At 32.6% G+C, this 5,330-nt stretch overlaps 1 non-coding gene across 1 annotated transcript; it reads left to right on the forward strand.

Annotated features, from left to right (window-relative positions):
- Positions 1-1,899: 1,899 nt before the first annotated feature.
- LOC137756136 (small nucleolar RNA SNORA18) lies at positions 1,900-2,027 on the forward strand. The gene has a single exon (XR_011072192.1). It is a non-coding gene; the product is annotated as a small nucleolar RNA SNORA18 (small nucleolar RNA).
- The last annotated feature ends 3,303 nt before the right edge of the window (positions 2,028-5,330 follow it).

The raw sequence follows: 5,330 nt of genomic DNA on the forward strand, positions 1-5,330 counted from the left end.
GAATTTCTGGTCATTTTGAGAGCTGTAGAACTGGGAAGTCAACTCCAAGGTTACATTGTGGGGACTGAAATAATTATTTCCTTGGGAGTAAGCATTTGTCAAACACTTAGAAAGTTTTATCATGAAGTAAAAGAGGTATTTATCTCTTTGTATTAATATTTATATAAAAAAGGATTTGTAAAATATCATACCTACAATATTTAATATTTGGATTATTATAAAAAAATAGATTAGCCTGTGACTTTAATTCTAACTTAATTATTCAAAAATTTAATAATTAATGTAGAACCATGATTTTTTTTATGACTAATAATTTATTTATTGGAGTATAATTGCTCTACAATGGTGTGTTAGTTTCTGCTATATAACAAAGTGAATCAGCTATACATATACACACATCCCCATATCTCTTCCCTCTTGTGTCTCCCTCCCACCCTCCCCATCCCACCCCTCTAGGTGGTCACAAAGCACTGAGCTGATCTCCGTGTGCTATGCAGCTGCTTCCCACTAGCTAGCTATTTTACATTTGAGAACCATGATTTTAAATTGAGTCTTAGTAAGCTTGTAAACATTATCAGAGTGCTTAATATATAAATGTTTTATTTCTTCACATTATAATTTAAATATATTTGATTTTAACAGGAATTTAAGTGCTCACTAAGGTCTATCTGTAACACTATTAAAGTATTCAAAATATTAAATATATAAATAGAGTTTCAAATGTTTGAAGATGTTTAAATCTATGGTGAATATAAACATTATCCAGAGCACCATTAAAGGTAATATGATTTTTAGATTTCTAAATAGGAAATTAAGATTCGTTTAGTTGTTTAAGAATTTAAGAAAGACTTAGGTTTGGAGCTTATAATTTTGTAAATTGAATTTTATTATAGAAACTAAATAGAGGGAATTCCCTGGCAGTCCAGTGGTTAGGACTCCACGCTTCTACTTCAGGGGTCCCGGGTTCAATCCCTAGTCGGAACTAAGATCCTGCATTCCATGCAGTGCAGCCAAAAAAAAAAAAAAAAAAATGAAACTAAATAGAGCACTGAATAGCCTTTTCTGTACTGAAAAACTATTCTTGAGAACACCAAAAACATGTATTTAGCTGAGAACGTTCCTGGTATTTACAACAGTTGGCATTCAGTGTTGTTGACTAATGAATTCACCCAGAAGTCTTTGGAACTAATGTTGGATATCGCCAATCATTATCATTAATCAAGAACTTCACGTATGCGTCACAGTAGAAAAGAATCCTAATGTGTCCAGGTGTTAGGGAGACAGAAGTTTCTGGTAACTCAAACTGTTTAGGGACTACTACCTGAAAGTAATGACTACTTAGAGTTCAAATCTCTACTGTGTTTTCAGATAAAAAGAAAAAAAAAAACCTAGAGCTTTTTTCGTGAAAGAAACATTATATGCTAATTGGTATGTGATTTTACATTGGGGAAAAAAAGGGGAGTATCTAGAAACGATTTATTTGTATTTTATATTTTGCCATTAAAATATTTTATTGTGAAATATACATACAAGAGTATATTAATGTAAGAATGTAACAAAAGGAATAGTAGTAAAATGTATATATATACCTAAAAGTAATAGATCTTTGATGTTCTGCTGTTACAACAAAATTTGTATGGTTGTGAATTTCTCTGTCTTATTTGAAATTTATTGTGCTTCTTAGAACTGAGTTTTGGTGTCTCTTAGCAATTCTTGGAAAATGCCAGCCATTATTTGTTCGAAGCTTCCCTCTGCCCCTTTATTTCTACAATCATCTCTCTGGAACTCCAAGTTATATATGTTAGACCTCCACACACTATCTTTCATGTCTTTTAACTTAGCTTGTTTTCCATATCTTTGTCAGGACTTCCTATTGGATTGTTTCTTAAGAATTATCTTGTTGAGGTCTATCCTGATGGGGCTTTTTCTATAAACCTACATTGTTGGAAATGCCTCAGAGTAACTGTGTACTTTCCTTTACTTTAGAACTACCTGTTAGATCTGTGGGAAAGAACTACAAGACAGAGCTGCCAAGTAAACTATGAAAAACCTAACAGTCAAACTTTTTTTAAATCTTAGGTATTGGCATATCCCAATGATCTGTACTGTTCTAGGGTGTGATGGCTTAAGAGTGAATATGATTTGAACCTTATACATTTTTAGAGGATGTCAAATTCAGAACCAGGCAGATTGATCTCCTGACCCTAAACATGGTCCTAAAGTAAATTGCTTGAGGAAATTGGATCCCGAAGGTTACAGGTGGGGAATTTTGAAGTGTGTCCATATTCCATTGGAGATCAAAGAAACCTAACTAAAAGAACTGTGGGCTGACTCACATGACAACTTCTTTTTGAATGGGCTATTTTATCTTGAAGGTTATGAGTTTGGAGTAACTAAGGTGATTGGCAGTGGAAAGAATCAGAACATGTGAAATTCCTTAAAAATTTATTGACTTAAGTAATTTTGTCTATGTTACACATAATTTAAAAAAAAAACCTTTACACTTTGTGCGGAAAGTCAGCATATATTTTTGGCTTGAAGTTTCTCTGATGTTTTCTGTGGAAGGAATAATACCATTTATCAGTTAAAAAAAAAAGAATTTTTAGTTCATTAATTTTCTCTTCAGCTGTGTCTAATCCATTATAAATTCATCCACTGGATTTTCCATTTCAATTATTATGTATATTTTTCCTGGAACTTCTTTCTGGTTCTTTGATAAATCTGTATTAAAAAATAGAGTTCTGTACTCATATTTTCAAACCTTTCCTTTTTTATTGAGGTATAATTGACATATAACATTGTATTATTTCCAGGTGTACAACATAAGGATTCAATATTTGTATACACTGTGAAGTGATCATCACAGTAAGTCTTGAAAACATTTGTAAAAATACATAGTTACAAATATTTTTTCTTCTAATGAGTACTTTTAAGATCTACCCTCTTAGCAACTTTCAGATATGCACTATAGTATTATTAACTATAGTCACCATCCTGCGCATTACATCCCCATGACTTAATTATTTTATAACTGGAAATTTGTACCTTTTGGCCCCTTTCACCCATTTCTCCCATCCTGTCTCCTACCACTGGCAACCACCAATCTGTTCTCTGTATCTATGGGTTCCTTTTGTTGTTTTTGTTGCTGTTGTTTAATTCCACATATAGTTGAGAACATACAGCATTTGTCTCTCTCTTTCAGACTTATTTCACTTAGTATAATGCCTTCAAGGTATATATATGTATATCTCACATCCATTCATCCATCATCAGACACTTCGATTGTTTCCATATCTTGGCTATTGAAAAAATGCACCTGGAAATGGAATTACTGGATCATATGGTAGTTATATTTTTAATTTCTTGAGGAACCTTCATACTGTTTTCCATAGTGGCTGCACCAATCTACATTCCCACCAACAGTACATAAAGGTTCCCTTTTTTTTTTTTACTTCTTTGCCGACAGTTGTTATTTCTTGTCTTTTTGATGGTAACCATTCTAACAAGTGTGAGGTGATATCTAATTGTGATTTTGATTTGCATTTCCCTGATGACTAGTGATGTTGAGCATCTTTTCATGTACCTGTTTCCCATCTATATGTCTTCTTTGGTAAAATGTCTCTTCAGATATTTTGCCCATTTTTAAAAAATTGGATTTTTTGTTCATTTGTTTGTTTTTGCTATTGCATTGTATTGAGTTCTTTATATGTTTTTGGGTATTAACCCCTTATCAGATATATGATTTTGCAAATATTTTTTCCAATTCAGGAGATTGCCTTTTCATTTTATTATTTCCTTTGCTGTGTAGAAGATTTTTGGACTGATGTAGTCCCACTTGTTTATTTTTTGCTTTTGTTGTCTTTGGTTTTGGAGTCAGATTCAAAAACTCATTGACAAGACTAATGTCAAGGATCCTACATTCAAGGCTTCAATCCATAATTTTTGTGCATGGTATAAGATAGTAGTCTACTTTCATAATTTTGCATGTGGCTGTCCAGTTTTCCCAGCACCTTTTATTGAAGAGACTATCCCTTCCTCATTTTATATCCTTGCCTCCTTTGTCATAAATTAATTGGCCACAGATGTGTGGGTTTGTTTTATTTGGGGAATCTCTTTTCTGTTTCATTGATCTATATGTCTGATTTTTGTGCTAATACCATACTGTTTTGATTACTGTACCTTTGTAATGTAGTTTGAAATTAGGGTGCATGATGCCACCAGCTTTGTTCTTCTTTCTCAAGATTCCTTTGGCTATTGGGATATTTTGTGGTTCCATACAAACTTTAGGATTGTTCATTATATTTCTATGAAAGATGCTATTGGAATTTTGGTAGGGATTGCATTAAATCTGTGGATTGCTTTGGGTGATATGGACATTTTAACACAATTAATTCTTCCAGTCCATGAGCACAGACTACATTTTTATTTATTTGTGTCTTCTTTAGTTTCCTTCATCAGTGTAAGTTTTCAGTGTGCAGGCCTTTTACCTCCTTGGTTAAATTTATTCCTAGGTATTTTATTCTTTTTGGTGAAATTGTAAATGGGATTGTTTCCTTAATTTCTCTTTCTGGTAGTTTGTTGTTAGTGTGTAGAAATGCAACAGATCTTTGTGTATTAATTTTTGTATCCTTCAATTTGAATGAATTCATTTATTAGTACTAACAGTTTTTTGGTGAAACTTTTTTTTTTTGAAATACAGTTGATTTACACTGTTGTGTTAGTTTCTGATATACAGCAAAGCTATTCATTTAAATATATATTCTTTTTCATATTCTTTTCCATTTAGGTTACTATAAGATATTGAATGTAGTTCCCTGTGCTATACAGTAGGACCTTGTTGTTTATCTATTTTATATATAGTAGTTTGTATCTACTAATCCCAAACTCTGAATTTATCCCCCCCGTCCTTTCCCCTTAGGTAACCACAAGTTTGTTTTCTATGTCTTTGAGTCTGTTTCTGTTTTGTAGTTAAGTTGATTTGTGTCATATTTTAGATTCCACATATAAGTAATATCATATGATATTTGGCTTTGTCTGATTTATTTCACTTAGTATGATCATCTCTAGGTCCATGCATGTTGCTGCAAATGGCATTATTTTATTCTTTTTTTATGGCTGAATAATACACACACACACACACACACACACACACACACACACACACACATCTTCTTTATCCATTCATCTGTCGATGGACACTTCACTTAGGTTATTTCCATGTCTTGGCTATTGTAAACAGTGCTGCTATGAACATAGGGGTGCATGTATCTTTTCAAATTAGAGTTTTCTCCAGATATATGCACAGGAGTGGAATTGCTGGATCATATGGT

This window comes from Eschrichtius robustus, chromosome 21 (assembly GCF_028021215.1).
Source record: "Eschrichtius robustus isolate mEscRob2 chromosome 21, mEscRob2.pri, whole genome shotgun sequence".
Lineage (NCBI taxonomy): Eukaryota > Metazoa > Chordata > Mammalia > Artiodactyla > Eschrichtiidae > Eschrichtius > Eschrichtius robustus.